Source organism: Ovis aries, chromosome 4 (genome assembly GCF_016772045.2).
Source record: "Ovis aries strain OAR_USU_Benz2616 breed Rambouillet chromosome 4, ARS-UI_Ramb_v3.0, whole genome shotgun sequence".
Taxonomy (NCBI): Eukaryota; Metazoa; Chordata; class Mammalia; order Artiodactyla; family Bovidae; genus Ovis; species Ovis aries.
In genome coordinates this window covers 116,600,209-116,621,165 of record NC_056057.1, presented here as the reverse complement: position 1 = coordinate 116,621,165, position 20,957 = coordinate 116,600,209, and the positions used below count along the sequence as shown (strand labels likewise).

At 43.1% G+C, this 20,957-nt stretch overlaps 1 pseudogene; it reads left to right on the top strand.

Annotated features, from left to right (window-relative positions):
* Positions 1–2,116: 2,116 nt before the first annotated feature.
* Positions 2,117–6,807, top strand: LOC132659656 (large ribosomal subunit protein uL30-like; annotated as a pseudogene).
* The last annotated feature ends 14,150 nt before the right edge of the window (positions 6,808–20,957 follow it).

The following is a 20,957-nucleotide window of genomic DNA, read 5'->3' as shown; positions in this document are numbered from 1 at the left end:
AATCATCACCCAAACATCCAAAAATGATCCTTCTGTTGTTGGGCTTTTTTAACTGAATGGTCAATAGCATAGTGAGACTGACACCTTTGGTCCTTAGAATCAGGTCTCTGATATGAGCGTCCCAAGAAGATGTTTCTTTTGGGAAAATCACTATGAGAACTATGACTGATGGAGAATATTTCACTCCAACCAACTATCAGTTCTATCATTTTATTCAACTTTGATTGAGCTTCAGTGCCCGGTTCAAATCCTATGTGCTTTGTGAAGCTTCCCCGATCTCCCAAGACCAAAGTTAACTTCTGCACACGTGTTTGTAGCCCTCATTTGAGACTTACATGCTCTCTTGACCATTATTTTTATGTGCATCTAGTTTTTCCTCTCAGTCTAGGCCATAAATTCCTGGGGAACGAGTTTTGTTTCCCACACTTTTACATCTTTCCCAGTGTTGGTTGTATACCGTGTGCACGCTAAGTTGCTTCAATCATGTCCAACTCTTTGAGACTCTATGGACTGTAGCCCACAAGGCGCTTCTGTCCGTGGGATTCTCCAGGCGAGAATACTGGGATGGGTTGTCCAGCCCTCCTCCAAGGGATCTTCCCGACCCAGGGGTCAAACTCGTGCCTCTCAATGTCTCCTGCATTGGCTTGCGAGTTCTTTACCACTGGCGCCTCCAGGTTATACAGAAGCAGCTGAGTAATCAGTATCTGTTGGTGGGTTCACAGGAGAGCAGATTACTCTTGGCCAATGTAGGCAGAAAAGTGCTATAGCCTGACTTTTTTTTTTCCTGAGATAACCAAGTTCATTGGCAAACGATACAGTTATTCCTCTGGATGGTCCTGAAGTAATGCATGCAGTCTCCTGTATGGCATTTTCAAACTCTCCACAGCCATTATTGCTGTTTTCCTTATACTGCACTATGTTTAAACAGCCAACTCATTGAAAAAGTCCCTGATGCTGGGAAAGACTGACGACAGAATGAGAAGAGGACATCAGACAATGATATGGCTGGATGGCATCACCAATGCAATGGACGGGAACTTGGGCAAACTTTGGGAGACGGTGAGGGTCAGAGAGGCCTGGGGTCACAAGAGTCAGACACGACTGGGCGACTGAACAACAACAACAGCAATGCTTAAAGTTGGAGTTGTGTTTATTGAGCAGAGAGCTTATGAAACTACTCCTGAATTTTCGATGCAGTATTTAAATGTGACTCATCTAATGAAGAGCAGGATGCGTACAGGGAGAACAAACCTAATTCCATATAATAACATGCATTTCTACATTTGTTTAAGGGAAGGATTTATTAAAGCAGCATGCCTTGTTTTTCATGGGAGCCAGTTAGAATCTTAAAAAAGTCTAATATGGGAGAGAACTAGAGTCAAATCTAACAGGATATGTAGCCTATTTCCTATTTTAAGGGTAGCCTGTCTCCCAGTAATAAAAATTAAGGATTTCAAAGAGTGCACATTCTTCATAACATATATCTTTGCCAAAAGGTTTGTTTGGATTTTTCCTCAACATCTTACTTTTTGGCCAACTCAGTGCTTTGCTCATAGGATTCGATTAAAAATTCCTTGACCTTGAGTCATTAGGGTAAGCTGTGAGCTGACACAGGGACAGCGCAAGGGACCACTTTATCCTATGTAAGCATGAACCCTCTTCCAAGTACTTCCTGAGTCCAAGTACATTTTAGGGTGACTCTAACAGCCCTGAAATAAGGCAAGAGCATTATGGCATAAAAGGATAAAACTCTTGGTATTTTTCAACCAGTGATCCTCAAACTTTACTGTATACACAGATTACCAGGGGATTGTGTTAAAATGCGGATTTTGATTTTGTGGGTTCTTATTTTTAATAAGCTCCCAAGTGGCACTCCGGGTACTGGTCTGGGGCTGCACGGGATCATCATCGCCTTAGAGAGTCTGGGGCTTTCAGACCCCTCATTGCTGCCCTAGAATCTGCCCTCTCCCTGAAGCTCGCTCTCCTTTTCTTCTCTTGGTGTTCTAGCCCATAGGGCCACTATGCCTCCTCCCTCCCAGGGATCTCTGCCATTTCACCAACACGAAATAGGACTCACTCCTTTCCTTTTTGATAATAAGCTGTTTGTGACAGGAAAATGGAACAAGATGACGAAGTGAAGAATCAGATGCTCCCAGGCAAGAATCCACCGCATTTGAGATTATTCAGACAAAATGTAGCATGTTTTACATCATGGGCAAGACTTTGTCCCTAACCCTTAGTAGAATTTAATAGCAGTTACTGTGATGAAACTTCAAGCTGAAATTCTGTCGCACAGTATGGTTTTGTTCATATGGAAAATAGGAATCCTTGGAGAATAGTAACCAGAGGATTGTTTGTCTGCTGGTTTTCATTTGGACAAGAACTCCAGCCATACTATAGTAACATACAAAATGGAAAACCTCCATGATGCCCTTTAAAATTCTGGCTCCAAATACAAATCTCAAATATTTTTTTTAAGTTTTTTTATCTTTTCAATTTCTTGGCCACACTGTATAGCATGTGGCATCTTAGTTCCCCAGCCATTGATTGAACCTGTGCTCCTTACTTTTGGAAGCGGGAATCTTATTAACCATTGGACCACCAGGGAGTCCCCTCAAATATGTTTTAGTGTGAAACAGTGAAGAGAAGCCAACAGAATGAAAAAACATCCCTAAAGAAAAACATCTATTTCTGCTTTATTGACTATGCCAAAGCCTTTGACTGTGTGGATCACAAGAAACTGGAAAATTCTGAAAGATGGGAATACCAGACCACCTGACCTGCCTCTTGAGAAACCTGTATGCAGGTCAGGAAGCAACAGCGAGAACTGGACGTGGAACAACAGACTGGTTCCAACTAGGAAAAGGAGGACATCAAGGCTGTATACTGTCACCCTGCTTATTTAACTTCTATGCAGAGTACATCATGAGAAACGTTGGACTAGATGAAGCGCAAGCTGGAATCAAGATTGCTGGGAGAAATATCAATCACCTCAGATATGCAGATGACACCAGCCTTATGGCAGAAAGTGAAGAAGAACTAAAGAGCCTCTTGATGAAAGTAAAAGAGGAGAGTGAAAAGTTGGCTTAAAGCTCAACATTCAGAAAACTAGGATCATGGCGTCTGGTCCCGTCACTTCATGGCAAGTAGATGGGGAAACAATGGAAACAGTGACAGACTTTATTATTTGGGGCTCCAAAATCACCACAGATGGTGACTGCAACCATGAAATTAAAAGATGCTTTCTCCTCGGAAGAAAAGTTATGATCAACCTAGACAGCATATTAAAAGCAGAGACATTACTTTGCCAACAAAGGTCCACCTAGTCAAAGTTATGATTTTTCCAGTAGTCATGTATGGATGTGAGAGTTGGACTATAAAGAATGCTGAGCACCAAAGACCTGATGCTTTTGAACTGTGGTGTTGGAGAAGACTCTTGAGAGTCCCTTGGACTGCAAGGAGATCCAGCCAGTCCATCCTAAGGGATATCAGTCCTGAATATTCATTGGAAGGACTGATGCTGATGCTGATGCTGATGCTGAAGCTCCAATACTTTGGCCACCTGATGCAAAGAACTGACTCAATGGAAAAGACCCTGATGCTGGGAAAGATTGAAGGTGGGAGGAGAAGGGGCCAACAGAGGATGAGATGGTTGGATGGCACCACAGACTCGAGGGACATGAGTTTGAGTGAACTCCAGGAGTTAGTGATGGACAGGGAAGCTTGGCATGCTGCAGTCTATGAGGTCACAAAGAGTCAGACATGACTGAGCAACTGAACTGAAGTGAACTCAACCCACCAAGCAACCTTCTGAGAACAATACCCTCTGGCAGTCTAGATTCAGAAATTAAATAATCTATCCAAGAACAGCAACTAGTAAATTGAGTTAAATATGAAAAAAAAAAAAAGTGAAAGTGTTAGTCACTCCGTCATATCCGACTCTTTGCGACCCCATGGACCGTTGCCTGTCAGTCTCTCTGTTCATGGAATTCTCCAGGCAAGAATGCTGGAGTGGGTTGCCGTTTCCTTCTCCAGGGGATCTTCATGATCAGTGGTCGAAGCCAGTCTCCTGCATTCCAGGCAGATTCTCTACCATCTGAGCCACCAGGGAAGCTCATTTATTTAAATCTAAGGCCTACCAGCGGAGAAGGCGATGGCACCCCACTCCAGTACTCTTGCCTGGAAAATCCCATGGATGAAGGAGCCTGGTAGGCTGCAGTCCATGGGTTGCTAGGAGTCGGACATGACTGAGTGACTTCACTTTCACTTTTCACTTTCATGCATTAGAGAAGGAAATAGCAACCCACTCCAGTGTTCTTGCCTAGAGAATCCCAGGGACGGGGGAGCCTGGTGGGCTGCCATCTATGTGGTCGCACTGAGTCAGACACAACTGAAGTGACTTAGCAGCAGCAGCAGCAGCGAGGCCTACCAGAAAAACTTGACACTCCACTTCTCATGGACTACAAAGCCCTGGGCTAGACTTTTTCCCCTATACGGTGCCTGTTTCAGTTCAGTTCAGTTCAGTCGCTCAGTCGTGTCTGACTCTTTGCAACCCCATGAATCGCAGCATGCCAACCCTCCCTGTCCATCACCAACTCCCGGAGTTCACTCAGACTCACATCCATTGAGTCCATGATGCCATCCAGCCATCTCATCCTCTGTCGTCCCCTTCTTCTCCTGCCCCCAATCCCTCCCAGCATCAGAGTCTTTTCCAATGAGTCAACTCTTCGCATGAGGTGGCCAAAGTACTGGAGTTTCAGCTTTAGCATCATTCCTTCCAAAGAAATCCCAGGGTTGATCTCCTTCAGAATGGACTGGTTGGATCTCCTTGCAGTCCAAGGGACTCTCAAGAGTCTTCTCCAACACCACAGTTCAAAAGCATCAATTCTTCGGTGCTCAGCCTTCTTCACAGTCCAACTCTCACATCCATACATGACCACAGGAAAAACCATAGCCTTGACTAGACGGACCTTAGTCGGCAAAGTAGTGTCTCTGCTTTTGAATATACTATCTATGTTGGTCATAACTTTTCTTCCAAGGAGTAAGCTTCTTTTAATTTTGGACACAACTGAAGTGACTTAGCAGTAGCAATGATGTTTAGAGATTCAGACATTTTCTCATTTAAAGAAACTGGTTAATCAATTTTAAAAAGAAACAAAGGGAGATTTGATGCCTGGTCTTGAACATTTGAAGAACTGTTTAACACAAAAAGAATTAGATAATTTATTTGCTTTTAAAAATGTTACTGGGGCTTCCCTGGAGGTCCAGTGGTTAAGAATCCATCTTCCAATGCAGGGGACATGGGTTCGACCCCTGGTCGGGGACCTCAGATCCCACATGCCACAGGGCAACTAAGCACACACACCGCAACTACTGAGCCCGCGCACACAGCCGCCGGGCCCGCGCACACAGCCGCCGGGCCCGCGCACACAGCCGCCGGGCGCGCGCACACAGCCGCTGGGCCCGCGCACACAGCCGCCGGGCCCGCGCACACAGCCGCTGGGCCCATGTGCCACAACTAGAGAGAAACCCATGTGCCGCAACAAAGAGCCCACCTGCTGCAGCTAAGACTCATCACAGCCAAAAAGAAATAATTTTTTAAAAATGTGTTATCACTTGCAGGCATACTTCCGGTCAAAATGACTTCTTTTGGGACTTCCTCGGTGGTCCAGTGGTTAAGACTCTGCGCTTCCACCACCCAGGGGGGTGCAGATTCGATCCCTGGCCCCGGTGGCCCTAGTGGTCAAGAACCCACCTGCAAATGCAGATGAGTTAAGAGATGTGAAATCTATCCCTGGGTCAGGAAGATGCCCTGGAGGAGGGCATGGCAACCCACTCCGGTATTCTTGCCTGAAGAATCCCATGGACAGAGAAGCCTGGTGGGCTACAGTCTGTAGTGTCGCAAAGAGTCAGACGCGACTGACGTGATTTCGCACACACACTGGAAACTAAGATCCCTTACGTGCATGGTGGTGCAACCAAGAAAAAGAGGGGGAGCAGCAGCTCTTTCCTGGTTGGAACCAAGGAGGGTTCAGTAGAGAAGAAAAAGAAGGTTTTTGCCATGCCAGAAACCCTTAGATCAAATAAAAGAATTTTGCAGAGCTTAAGATCAAGAGCTTGAAAAAGAAGTCTGGCCTAAAGATGCTTTGAAAAGCAAAGATAAAGCTTATCTATGAAAATGTTCTATGAAAAAGTGTAGCATTATGACAGGAATACAGGCAGAAGGTATCACAGGAATATAGGTAATCATATCCATTACCTGCAAAAGTTTCGAATGGCTAGGATGGCAAGAAAAGCCAGCAACATCTGTGTACCCTCTGAACCCAAATCGGTGCTTGTCATAAGGATCAGAAGTATCAAAGGCGTTTGCCGAAAGTTGGAAAGTTGTTTCAGCTTGTTCGCCTCTGTGAGATCTTCGGTGGCACCCGTGTGAAGCTCAGCAATGCTTCAATCAACACGCTGAGAACTGTGGAACCATACACTGCATGAGAGTTCCCAGACCTGCGGTCAGTAAATGAATTGATCTACAGGTGTGCTTATGGCAAAACCAAGAAGTGAATTGACCTGACAGATAACACATTCATTGCTCGATCTCTTGGCAAAGATGGCGTCATCTGCACGGAGGATCAGATTCACGAGATCTGTGCTGTTGGAAAATGTTTCAAAGACGCATGCAACTTCCTGCAGCACTTCAAGTTGTCTTCTCCATGAGGTGGAATGAAGGAAAAGACCACCCATTTTGTAGAAGGTAGAGATGCTGGCAACCAGGAAGACCAGATCAACAGGCTTATTAGAAGGATGAACTAAGGTATCTACTGTGATTATTTCTGTAATCTGGTCAGTTAATAAACAGAGGCTGCTTTCAAATTAAAACATTTATATGATAAAAATAGGCAAAGGATCTGACTGGACGTTTCTCAAAAAAACTGGCTGATAATCTCACAAAGTCCTGCTCAATGTCATTATCTATCAAGGAAATGCAAATAAAAACCACTGTGAGATGGCACTTCTCATCCTGTCGAAAAGTAGATAATCCAGGTGTTGTAGAGGATGTGGAGAAAATGGAGCCTGTGTCCATCGTAGGTGGCAGTGTAAAGTGCTGTGTCTGCTGTGGAGAATGCTCTGGAGTTCCTCAGAAGGTTAAGCGGGGAGTTTCTATCAGTTCAGTTCAGTTGCTCAGTCATGTCCAACTCTCTGCGACCCCATGGACTGTAGCACGCCAGGCCTCCCTGTCCATCACCAACTCCTGAAGTCCACCCAAACCCATGTCCATTGAGTCGGTAATGCCATCCAACCATCTCATCCTGTCATCCCCTTCTCCTCCTGCCCTCAGTCTTTCTCTTCGCAATCTTAGCTGTTCGCATCAGGAGGCCAAAGTATTGGAGTTTCAGCTTCAACATCAGTCCTTCCAATGAACACTTAGGACTGATCACCTTTAGGATGGACCGGTTGGATCTCCTTGTGGTCCAAGAGATTCTCAAGAGTCTTCTCCAACACCACAGTTCAAAAGCATCAATTCTTCAGTGCTCAGCTTTCTTCACAGTCCAACTCTCACATCCATACATGACCACTGGAAAAACCATAACTTTGACTAGATGGACCTTTGTTGGCAAAGTAATGGCTCTGCTTTTTAGTATGCTGTCTGGGTTGGTCATAACTTTCCTGCCAAGGAGTAAGCGTCTTTTAATTTCATGGCTGCAGTCAGGACCCAGCAATTCTTTTTTTTTTTTTTTAATTCCATCTTTATTGAGGCATTATTGTACATCATTGTGCGTGTGTGTGTACTCAGTCACTTGTGTCCTGTCCAGCTCTTCAACTCTATGGACTATAGCCCATCACGCCCCTGGGTCCGTGGGATTCTCCACGTAAGAACACTGGAGTGGGTTGCCATGCCCTCCTTCAGGGGATCTCCCCGACCCAGGGATGGAACCTGTGTCTCCTACAGCTCCTGCATTTCAGGCAGATTCTTTACTTCTGAGCCAATTAATGGATACAGTTTGGTGAATTTGGACATATGTATAAACCCATATTATTAACACCACAATACAGGTATTAAACATATTCATCACCTACAAAAGTTTTGTTGTGTCCATCTGTTGGATAACCATGTTATTTTTCACCAATTCACATGTTTAAACATATGAAATCTTCAAAAGAGTCCTTTTCCTTCAATCCTCTGGACACAGCAATTCTAAGAATATTCTAATTCTGATCCTCAGAATATAAGACACAAAAGCATATGTCCACATAAAAACTTGTACACAGGGCTCCCCTGGTGGCTCAGTGGTAAAGAATCCGCCTGCCATTGCAGGAGACACAGATTCGATCCCTGATCTGGGAAGATCCCACATGCTGCAGAGCAACTAAGCCCATTCACCACAACTACCAAGCCTAAGCCTAGAACCCGTGACCCACGACTGCTGAAGCCCACGCGCCCTAGAGCCCATGCCCGGCAACAGGAGAAGCCGCTGCAGTGAGAAGCCTATGCACCATAACTTCTCTGCAACTAGAGAAACGCCCTGGTGGTAACAAAGACCCAGCGCAACCAGACATGAAAAATACATAGAAGTGCACACAAATGCTTGTGTGCTGTGTGTGCTGTGCTTAGTAGCTTCAGTCGTGCCCAGCTCTTGCGACCCCATGGACTGCTGCCCGGCGAGCTCCTCTGTCCCTGGGGTTCTCCAGGCAAGAAGACTGGAGCGGGTTGCCATTTCCTTCCCTGGGGGATCTTCCTGACCCAGGGTCTGCCTGGTCTCCTGCACCGCAGGCGGATTCTTTACCGCTGAGTCACTGGGGAAGCCCACACAAATGTTTTTAGGAGCATTATTCATAATAGTCAAAAAATGGGAACACCCCATCAACCGATGAATGGCTAAGCAGGCTGTGGTGTGTCCATGTGGTTTACTGCTCCTTGACAATGAAAAGGAATGAACTTTCCTTGGATAGCACTGATAGACGCTGTAAACTGGATGCACCTTGAAAACAGCGCTAAGGGGAAGGAGCCGGTTGCTAAAGGCTACATATTGCATAATTTCCTTTGCATAGAACATCGAGAATGTGCAAATCTATAAGATAGGAATTAGATTAGTGATTCGACAGGGAAATTCCCCTGCGGTCCATTGGTTAGGACTTGGCACTTTCACTGCTGAGGACCTGGTTTTGATCCCTGGCCCAGGAATGAAGATCCTGAAAGCTGTGTGGCACAGCCAAAATATATATATATATATATATATATATATATATGTATATGTATATATATATATATACATATTAGTGATTGATCTACGGGTGGGGTGCGGTTGGGAGATGGGAAGTTACTTCCAATGGGTGTGAACTTTCTTTTTGGGTTGGTGAAAACGTAAAATTGATTTGTGGTGATGGTTGCACCACTTGGTGAATACACTAAAGTGCATTAATTCTATATATGATTGAATGATATTTCTATAAAGCTATTGAAAAAGAAAGTAGAAGTATACCATGTGAGAATGTTTAAGCAGTAGAAAGGTTCAGTTCAGTTCAGTCGCTCAGTCGTGTCCGACTCTTTGTGACCCCATGAATCGCAGCACGCCAGGCCTCCCTGTTCATCACCAACTCCCGGAGTTCACTCAGACTCACATCCATTGAGTCCATGATGCCATCCAGCCATCTCATCCTGGGTCGTCCCCTTCTCCTCCTGCCCCCAATCCCTCCCAGCATCAGAGTCTTTTCCAATGAGTCAACTCTTCGCATGAGGTGGCCAAAGTACTGGAGCTTCAGCTTCAGCATCATTCCTTCCAAAAGAAATCCCAGGGCTGATCTCCTTCAGAATGGACTGGTTGGATCTCCTTGCAGTCCAAGGGACTCTCAAGAGTCTTCTCCAACACCACAGTTCAAAAGTATCAATTCTTCGGTGCTCAGCCTTCTTCACAGTCCCACTCTCACATCCATACGTGACCACAGGAAAAACCATAGCCTTGACTAGACGGACCTTAGTCGGCAAAGTAATGTCTCTGCTTTTGAATATACTATCTATGTTGGTCATAACTTTTCTTCCAAGGAGTAAGTGTCTTTTAATTTCATGGCTGCAGGCACCATCTGCAGTGATTTTGGAGCCCCAAAAAATAAAGTCTGACACTGTTTCCACTGTTTCCCCATCTATTTCCTATGAAGTGATGGGACCGGATGCCATGATCTTCGTTTTCTGAATGTTGAGCTTTAAGCCAACTTTTTCACTCTCCTCTTTCACTTTCATCAAGAGGCTTTTTTGCTCCTCTTCGCTTTCTGCCATAAGGGTGGTGTCATCTGCATATCTGAGGTTATTGATATTTCTCCCGGCAATCTTGATTCCAGCTTGTGTTTCTTCCAGTATTACCTAATTATTAAAGTGTTCCACTTTATACTCAAACGTGGAAGATGAGTGTTTTGCCAGGATTTCAGTTTTTGAATGTTGAAGTTGCCTTTCCAAGGATGGAGTCAGATACTCTGTCTTTATCTGAAAGCACCCAGGGCTTGGTCCCAAGTTCTCTGCTTTGTGACTTTAGTGTGATTTTTCTAATACCTTTTTTCTCATTAATTCCTGAGTCTACTGCTGTCTCTTAACTTCATATACTGGGTTGGATATTTTTAAGTTTAGAGACCTGTTCACTGTGAAATCAAACCAGGGCTGTAAGGAAGATTTGGGGATTCTTAGAATGACAAGAGTTCAAATAAGGACAATGGAACCAAAGCAGAATAACAAGTAGCCAGCAAGCCCTGCTCTACCAAGGAAGGTGAAGTACTCCTAAGAAAGGAAGTGTAGAAAGTGTTAGTCACTCAGTCGTGTTTGACTCTTTGACCCCATGGACTATAGCCCACCAGGCTCCTCTGTCCATAGAATTCTCCAGGCAAGAATACTGGAGCAGGTTGCCATTTCCTTCTCCAGGGGATCTTCCCTACCCTGGGATCGAACCCGGGTCTCCCACATTGCAACCAGATTCTTTATCATCTGAGCCACCAGGGAAGCCCAGAAGTACTCCTAAGACGGGAGCAATTGAACTACCAACTGGACTTCAGAATTCTCCACTTCACACTGAGATTGCCAGAGTTCCTAAAATCCTACAGTAGGAGAACACTTCATTTTAAAGTTAGGTAAAAATAGAATATGAAAGTTTAAGATCAAGACCTCTTAGGATCTAGATTTTTATTTCAGAGTTCTTCCTTGTTAACTGCACAAAACTTAAGCATAATCAAATGTATCAAGTTTGAATGATATTCTAATTACTAAAATGGGATTCTACTTACTAAACGGTAAAACTGTCCTGCAGTTTTGAGGTAGCAAAGTCTGTAACAGGAGATACATCTGCTGATTCCTTTGTCAGGGCCTTCTCATACTCAGACTTCCAGGTAGCTCAGCAATTTCTGGGCTTCCCGGAGGGTCACGGCGGCAAAGCACTCACTCGCTAGTGCAGGAGACACAGGAGACCCTGGGTTGGGAAGATCCCTGGAGTAGGAAATGGCAACCCTCTCCAGTATTCTTGTCTGGAAAATTCCATGGACAGAGGAGCTTGGTGGGTTACAGTCCATGGGGTCACAAAGAGCTGGGCACAACTGATCCACTGAGCATGCACACGCAATTTCTGGATTACAGGAAGTTTACATAATTGAAAAGAAAAGAGAAGAAAAAGTAGAGGGGAGAAGTTAAAAGCATCCAACTGAGATGAAGGATAAATAGGGAATGGGAAACAAAAAGGAAATAAAGAGACAACTTTATTTGGAAAAAAAATAGCAAAGTCAAAAGAATAGCAAAGGATGATCAATGGATTAGAAACAGAGAATCCGATTCTGGGACCAGCTCTACTGTTAGTAAATTGTGTAGTCTTGGGCACAGCCCTTCCCTTCTCCCAGGTTTATGGGCCCATATAATCAGTGATACTGGTCTTCTTCGGGGTCAAATGAGTTAAGTATGAATTCTAAGTATTAAAAAATGAGATTTGATTTCCTTTGGAGTTTATAAAACCTGTCTCCTTTCTCTATAATGGGACTGTTTTGTGAAAACTCTCTCTGGAAAAAAAAATCTAGTACTTAAGGTAAACTTGCCAGTCACTGACAAGCTCTGTTCTCTCGATGACCCCCTGAACCCAATCACTGAGACCTACCTGTCACTGTTAGTGTCCTACATAACTTCATCTGGATTCAGCCACACAAAGTAATGGTAAGAATCCCCTCCTATCAGAAAGTCTTCTAAACGAAAAGTGTTGATTACCTTAGAGACATAACTACAGCGTAACCCAGATCATCCCCCCTGGGATGATCTTTCTGTCCCTTTCTGTGGCCCTTGTCCTTTGGAGGGGGTGGGGAGCCCTCTAGGAAGTTTAAAGATTTCTTTATAAAATGGTTACGGCATTTGAAGTCATCTCAAGTCTAAATTAAACAGCTATACAGGACTGCTCTGGGAGAATCTGAATTACTGTTTTAACAGAAATGCTGTTAATTATTACATAAGCACAGCAACTTAAACGAGTCGCTGCTGACTTGAATAAATGGATCACTTGTAATGAATCGGATTTTAAAGCAAATGAACGCTCTGAAGTGCTTTAAAAGGTTGTTCTAGATTATATTTGAGGTAAATAAGTTAAGAGCATATAGTAATCTTTTTTAAAAAAATAATAGTTTTTCTTTAATGCTTTTCAGACCGCTGCATTCAGTGCAAGAAGATCAAGAATTTGCCTCTGCACCAAGTTGCAAAATAACCGTGTAGGTATTCTCTTGTCTGATTTTCATAAGCTTTTTAAAAGAGGCATTTTATTTCTGGAGAAACAGTCACAGCTCGAATTTAGTCTTCATGTCCAATACATGGAGGAACTTTCAGTTCCTGAATACCAGATAAGCAAGGACTTTTTGTCCTGCTTGTGAAACTTAAAGTAAGCTCAGGAATGTATTTTCTCAGATAATACTATCCAGACTTCATTATAATATCCTTGAATTTACAATATCCTTGAAAATAAGTAAAAACCCAAAACTTGTGCTTATGTATGGTTCATTTTAACAAAAATTTCAATTAAGTGAGAAAATACAGCGCTAGGTTAAAAATTCTCCTTATGTCGTTCTCATAAGCAGTTTAAGTAGCCTTTCTGTGATGTCTGTTTTTGAATTCGCATAGATCACAGGCTTCCTTGGGTTTCAGGACCAGATCTTAACAATCTTTGCACTCTCAGAGCCCAGCGGTGTAGTCAGTTGAAATTCTTCGCATGAAAACCGCCATCCTCTGGTGCCCAGTCGCACAATTTCAAACTGGCAAAGATCTAAAGTGAGTTTTTTCAGTAGCTACCAGTGCGTCTGAGAACTGAACCTGCTTGATGCAGAACAGCTGTTTTGAGTAAATTTCAGAGGTCAGCTGAAACCCCGCACCGGGCGGAACCCTGTCCCAGCTTCCCGGAGACTCCTGCCCTCTGCGCGCTCCTCCTACACGCGGCATCTCCAAGAAACCGCCCGCGTGAGGCTATTCTTGGCGGACACAAGTTTCTTTCAGTGATAGACCAAATCAAGGGGGAAAGAAGGCTCTCTTTGGGGGTCAAAAGGGAACCACGAGAGTGTTTTAATAGTGTAGTTTCCCAGGAACACGGGCAGGGTGGGGGTTCCCTTGGCGCGCTCGGTGAACTCTAGTAAACACGAATGCAGCTCCGCGTACGCGCGCTCTCCACAAGGCAGTGTCTCTGGGCACCGCCTTTTCCTAATGGATTTCCATTTCATCGATCGGGACCTAGATGCTGGCTAGCAATTAGTCCTAATCAGGCAGCAGGAGTGTCTTGGGGGGACTGCCAGCTAGCCTAATTGCTGGCAGCTGCGGGGCACCGGCTGTTAACCCTCTGTGTCCCGGACTCCACCCGGAGGCTAGGCCCGGCAAAACTGCGGCACGTGGGGGGATTCCGTGTCTTATCTTTATTTTGGAAAACTGCGCCGAGAAGGTTGGATTACTTTATCTCCAAACATATTTTAGGATAAGGGGTGAACTGTATAACCCTGCTCTACAGCGGAAATTCATAGAGGGACTGAAACAGGATGTTTTAAAAGCTCTATCATGAAAATCATCAAAAATTCACAGAAGTGGAATAAGCCCAACCATCCATCAAATACTACTCTACATTCTGCGATTCTTTTTCATTTATTTCCCATCTGTCTCCGTTTCTGTTTTTATTGTAGTTGCTTTTTTTTCTTACTACATGTTTATTTGAAATAAATGAGCTTTGTTCACCGTTCTTCTGTTCCTTTTTTCAAAAAGCTGCCACCTCTCTTTCCTTTACATTCTGTCCTGTTCTTTTCATGATAGGTGTTTTAAAAGGATGACAATTTTTCTCCCCACCCACCGGCAGAAATCCCCACAACCACCTCACACAAATGCAGATGACCAAATTCTGAAAAGCGACTTCATAATGGATTTCCAACCTCTGAGCAGTAGAGACAGCACAGTCTGAAAAACAGGGTGGTACAGTGACGTGTCTCCAGAGACGAAGAAGGGCACTTTTGGTTTCCAGACCAGAACAGACTTGCTCGAGAGGCCCACAGACCTCGGCAGATCACCAGAATCCACTCGATCTTTCTGCTTGGGAGGACCGTCACTCCGTCCAGGACATCACTGCCCCCTACCCTGGGCCCCCTGCCGCCGTTCATCAGGGCCCCTCAGCTTACTGGAATATTTTAAAGCAACTCTCAGACTTCTTTTCACTTCTAAGTGCTTTAGTGTATGATTCTAATATATATGGAATATAACCACAACATTTACTACACTCAGCAAAACAGCTAATAATTGCTAATTCCATTGAATGTGTCTGCTTCAAGGATCTAGTCAAAGTCAGATGTGTGTGGTTGTGACTGAGGTGGCCATTTGTTCTGTAGAATCCACAGTTTAAATACGGTAGATTATCCCCGCAAGGTGTGCTTGATGTCTTCCCCATATTTTCTATAAATCCACAGCAAAATCTAGAAGCTTCATGGGAATTAAGTTTGGGTTGTTGTTGTTGTTTTTTTCCCAAGACTACTTTATAGGTGGTGTATGAAGTTCTATCACTTATCGCTTCTTCATCAGGAGGCACAAATGCCTAACTGTCCAGTCTCAGTGATGTTAGGATTGACCTCTGAGTCCAAATGTCATCAATCTGATGCATCCATCACAAAGTTCTCCCGTTAACTTTACCTGACAGTTTCAGCAGACAGTAGTCCTTGCCTAGAGCGATTCTTTCATTTGGGGTTGCTGAGTGGTGGTATTCTAATCTTTTCATTCTTTCGCCATGTATTAATATTAGCCATGATTCTTACAGAGAAGAATTTCCCCCTCATGGTTTTTAAGGCAGGATAAATAACTTGGTTCCTTTCTCTTGTATCAGATTGATTCCCTAAGCCACCTCATAATGTAACGATGAAAAAAGTTTGGGATTTTTATATGTTTGATGCGTTTCAATCCATTGTAGTCCTAGTTTTTTAAATGCTTAATCACCTCAGATTTATTCAGTGGTGCTTTTCAAACTTATACTGTACCCTTTTGATTTGTCTCTGTTAGCCTTTGAAACTTTTCTGCCCTTTGCCTGGACTAATAGTTTTCCAAGGAGCCCTGGTTGCTTTCAGGAAACTGGGAATGATGGGTATTCTGTCTAATGGATTGTCATTACTTCAAGTCCAGTGCACTATGTTTAAAGAGACAAAATGAAGCTGTATTGAATTCAGGTTGGTATTAGTCTCCTACGGACCTATACATAACTGTACTCATCTTAAACTTCCTCCTTCCTGTCCCAAAGCAACAAGTGTCTATGCTTTTGGCATCTCTAGTTCCAGGACACACGGTCAGTTCCCTCCTCCCTTGCCTCCTGGGTCATCCTTACCTTCTCTATCAGCAAGTTAGGGACGGCCACTCACTCCTCTGTCCCCTAGCTTCCCTCCCAAGCTAGAATGAATGCTCTCTGAAAGCGATAATGATTTCTACTAACTTGGGAATCCTCCATAATGCTGAGCACAGAGTAGGTTTTCAATGAACTTTTGTAGTTAATTGTCACAGATCCCAATCTGTGCTGCAAATTCTCTGCTTTACATCAATCAATCTCCCATCCAGGGACTGGGTTGCTTTTTTTTTTCCTCCAACACAAAAGAAGCATCATTCCACAACCATTTTATAGAGATGGAATAAAATAAAACTCTGTAATTGATTCTGCTCCAAAGAAGCCATGCATTAAGGGGGAAAGACCGTGCCTCGAGGAGCTGTTGGCTTCATTACAGGCTCCTGAGCAGGCCACGTGGGAGGGCAAGCAGGCTCTGCGGAAAGGGGGCGGTTAATGACCTCCAGCCCTCCTGAAGCACACTCCCGCCCGCACCTCCACGGGGCTGCCAGAAACCAATGGGGCGGGGGGGTGGGGGGTGGGGGGAATCTTCGCTCTGTTCCATGATATTCCAGGAACAATGTATCATTAACAGTTTCTCATGTTTCCTAACTCCATATTTAAGGAAGATTATTTCATGGAGCCAAATAAGATGATCCCAGGATAAACCAGCTATATATCTGGAGAGCCGCTGGACACCACCTATAGATGTCCTGTGTGGGTCTTAGCAGTGGCGAGACCTCAGGAGGAGCAGATAAAATAGCACCCAGTCTTCCACTGCAAAGAGGCATGGGCCCCCCAGATAGGAGTTCCAGAATTAATCTCCACTGCTGTTTCTTCATTGAGCTTCTAATCACATGCTTCGCCCATTATACTATTGATTTGTCTTTTTCCTCCTTAATTAGTAGGTGGAGTCTTTATGTTCTGTGGTTATTGTATGCCAAGGGCAGACAACCCATCAAATTAGCTTAAGAAAAGAGTGAACTCATGGACTCTCCTAATTGGGAGTCCAGGAGTAGCTCTAAACTCTGGCACAGGTGAATGCAAGGGCCCAGACAATTAGGCAGAGCTCTTCTGCATTTACCCTTCAGGTCTGCTTATCTCTTGCCTTGGTTTGATCCTTCCGGAGCTAGGTTTTCCTTATGTAGCCAGAGACATCGATGCCAGCAGGAAAGCGTTCTTCCGTAGCGCCAAGGCTTGTGCTGTGTGTGCTCCGCCACTCAGTGGTGCCTGACTCTGCAACTCCGAGTCCGTAGCCTGCCAAGACTCTAAGTTAACTAACGGTTCAAACGTCTGAGGAGCGATGGGACAGAAGATCGGGGTCCTCAACAGCTCAGCCTATTACAGACATCAGTCCTCTCAGTATGTAGGGGACATGTGACCTCTCTAAGCCTCAGTTTCCCCTCCTATAAGATGGAGTGATCAAAATCGTAACCTTACCCATCAATAATAATTGTAATTAGATAATTCATATAAAATACTTAGCATAATTCCTGGCATATAGTAACCTTTGTGTTAATCTTGGCTCTTATTATCTTTTAATCATTGTATACTTTTCCTAAGTGGTCATTTTTTTATACTGCATTTTTCTATTTATGTGAAGTTCTAGAACAAGAAAACTATTTTTTTTCTTTATAAAATAATGGTTATAATTTTCTGAGCTATAAAATATACCTTTTTGTTTTAATTTTTAAATTTATTTTAAATGAATCATGAATATTTTTAATGATAAAAGGTACAATTCTTGAAGAAGATAGACATCATAAACCATTACACATGTTAACAACAAAGAAACAAAGATACATAAAGCAAAAATCAGAATAAATATGAGGGAAAAGAAAAAATATATATACTCATAGTGAGATATATTAACATTTCTCTGAGAATATTTTATCAAGTGCAGAAAAAATAAGAATAAGAGCATCTTGGATGTCACTGATAATTTAAATATAATAGATTTATATTTAGTTTATATTAATCATATCCTATGCAAATACATTTAAAATTTTGTATCTCCTACATTATTAGATATCCATAAGACATTTAGAAAAACTGGCAAAGAGATAAGCATTACTAAATTTAAAAAAAATAGAATTCTTTTTTGTAGTGTAATTCAGTTATACATATACACACGTTATTTTTTAAATTATTTTCCATCATCAGTTCAGTTCAGTCACTCAGTCATGTCCATGTAACTGAATTACACATACAAAAAAGAATTCTATTTTTTTAAATTTAGTAATGCTTATCTCTTTTCCATCATAGGTTATTATAAGACATTGACTGTAGTTCCCTGTGATAACAGTAAATTTTTGTTACTCGTTGCATATCTATTTTTAAAATTAGAAACCTAGCATTTTATTCATACTAAATCAAACAGGTGGAATCAAAATGTCATTAATTTTTTAGTTAGGCAAACATTCATGTTTTCTAAAACATATGCATTATACATATTATTTATATATATGTATACAAAAGCTTTCCTACTATGCTTGATAAAGGCTTGAGAAAGAACATAAAAAAAAGATGGAGAAATTGGAAAACATAAACTAAATGAAATGGGAGCCCTGAATATGAAATAGAAAAAGTGAAACAGACTAGATAAAATAAAAGTTCCTTATGTAGTCCAGTTGTTTTTAAACATGGCTGCTCATTAGAAATATACCTGGAGCTCTGGCAAAAAAATAAAAAGGATTCCCTGGGTATTTGTATTTTTCAAAAAATTCCAAGATAATTCTGATATGCATCTGAATTTTAAAAAGTGATTACAGGTTTTTCTATTAAATGGTAGTTTTGGTGATATAGAATTCTATCGTTTTTCTGTTGACCAATCATGATTTTTTTTATCAACAAGTCGCTCAGTCATGTCCGACTCTTTTTGACCCCAGGGACTGTATAGCCTGCCAGGCTCCTCTGTCCATAGAATTTTCCAGTCCAGAATACTGGAGTGGGTAGCCTTTCCCTTCTCCAGGGGATCTTCTCAACTCAGGGATCGAACCCAGGCCTCCCGCATTGCAGGTGGATTCTTTACCATCTGAGCATACAATGGTAAGGGAGTAATAGTTACGTAATCACAATAGTAAAAGATGTTTACCAGTCTTCACAATCAATAACCAGATGAAAAATAAATAATTACCACCACAAGCCATGGTCAGAATATGATTAACCCAACAATACTAAATGATTGCTTATAATTTAGGGGGTCAAGCAGACTGATGTGGTAACTGGAAGTGCATACATGCACGTTTCATCTGCTCAGCCAGTCTGTGTCTTTTGATTGGTGCATTTAATCCATTTACATTTAAGGTAGTTATCAATATGTACGATCCCATTAGCATTTTCTTAATTGTTTTGGGTTTATTTTCTGTTCAGTTCAGAGTCGCTCAGTCATGTCCGACTCTGTGACCCCATGAATCGCAGCACACCAGGCCTCCCTGTCCATCACCAACTCCTGGAGTTCACTCAGACTCACGTCCATCGAGTCAGTGATGCCATCCAGCCATCTCATCCTCTGTCGTCCCCTTTTCCTCCTGCCCCCAATCCCTCCCAGCATCAGAGTCTTTTCCAATGAGTCAACTCTTCGCGTGAGGTGTCCAAAGTACTGGAGTTTCAGCTTTAGCATCATTCCTTCCAAAGAAATCCCAGGGTTGACCTCCTTCAGAATGGACTGGTTGGATCTCCTTGCAGTCCAAGGGACTCTCAAGGGCTTTTCTTTCTCTGGTTTTCTGCCTAGAGAATTTCCTTTAGCATGTTGTAAAGCTGGTTTGGTGGTGCTGAAATCTTTTAACTTTTGCTTGTCTGGAAAGCTTTTGATTTCTCCATCAAATCTGAAGGAGAGTCTTGCTGGGTAGAGTATTCTTGGTTGTAAGTTTCTTCCCTTTCATCGCTTTAAATATGTCATGCCATTCCCCTCTGGCTTGTAGAGTTTCTGTTGAGAAAGCAGCTGATAGCCTGATGGGAGTTCCCTGATATGTTATTTGTCATTTTTCCCTTGTTGCTTTTAATATTTTATCACTATCTTTAATTTTTGTCAGTTTGATTACTGTGTGTCTGGGTGTCTTCCTTTTTGGGTTTATCCTGACTGGGACTCTGTGCTGCCTGGACTTTGCTGTTTATCTGCTTTCCCATGTTAGGGAAGTTTTCAGCTATTATCTCTTCAAATATTTTCTCAGGTCCTTTCTTTCTCTCTTCTTCTGGGACCCCAATGATGCAAATATTGGTGCATTTAATGTTGTCCCAGAGGTCTCTTAGGCTGTCTTCATTTCTTTTCATTCTTTTTTCTAAATTCTGTTCTGCGGCAGTGATTTCTACCATTCTGTCCTCCAGGTAATTTGTCTGTGCTTCCACCTCAGTTATCCTGCTACGAATTCCTTCTAGTATATATTATTCATCTCTGTTCTTTAGTTCTTATAAAGTGAAAGTGAAGTCGTTCAGTTGTGTCCGACTCTTTGCGACCCCATGGACTGTAGCCTACGAGGCTCCTCTGTCCATGGGATTTTCCAGGCAAGAATACTGGAAGTGGGTTGCTATTTCCTTCTCTAGGAGGTCTTCCCGACCCAGGGATTGAAGCCAGGGTCCCACATTGTAGGCAGACGCTTTACCGTCTGAGCCACCAGGAAGGTCCCAGTTCTTAGGTCTTTGGTAAACGTTTCTTGCATCTTCTCAATCTTTGCCTCCATTCTTTTCCCGAGATCCTGAATCATATTCACTATCATTTTTCTGAATGCTTGTTCTGGAAGGTTGTCTACCTCCACTTCATTTAGTTGTTTTTCTGGGGTTTTATCTTGTCCCTTCATCTGGTACGTAACTTTCTGCTTTTTCAAGCTGATTAACTTTCTATGATGTGGTTTTGTTTTAGTCGCTGTGGGATTGTGGTTCTTCTTGCTTCTTCTGTCTACTCTCTGATGGAGGAGGCTAAGAGGCTTGTGTAAGCTTCCTGATGGGAGGGACTGGTGGTGGGAAAAACTGCGTCTTACCCTGGGCAGGGCCTTGCTCAGTAAAGCTTTAATCCACTGATCTGCGGATGGACGGGCTCCCTCCCGGGTAGCTTTTTGGCCTGAGGGGGCCCAGCTCTGGGGCCTACGGGCTCTCTGGTCGGGTTAATGGTGACCTCCAAGAGTGTACCAAAGGGGACCT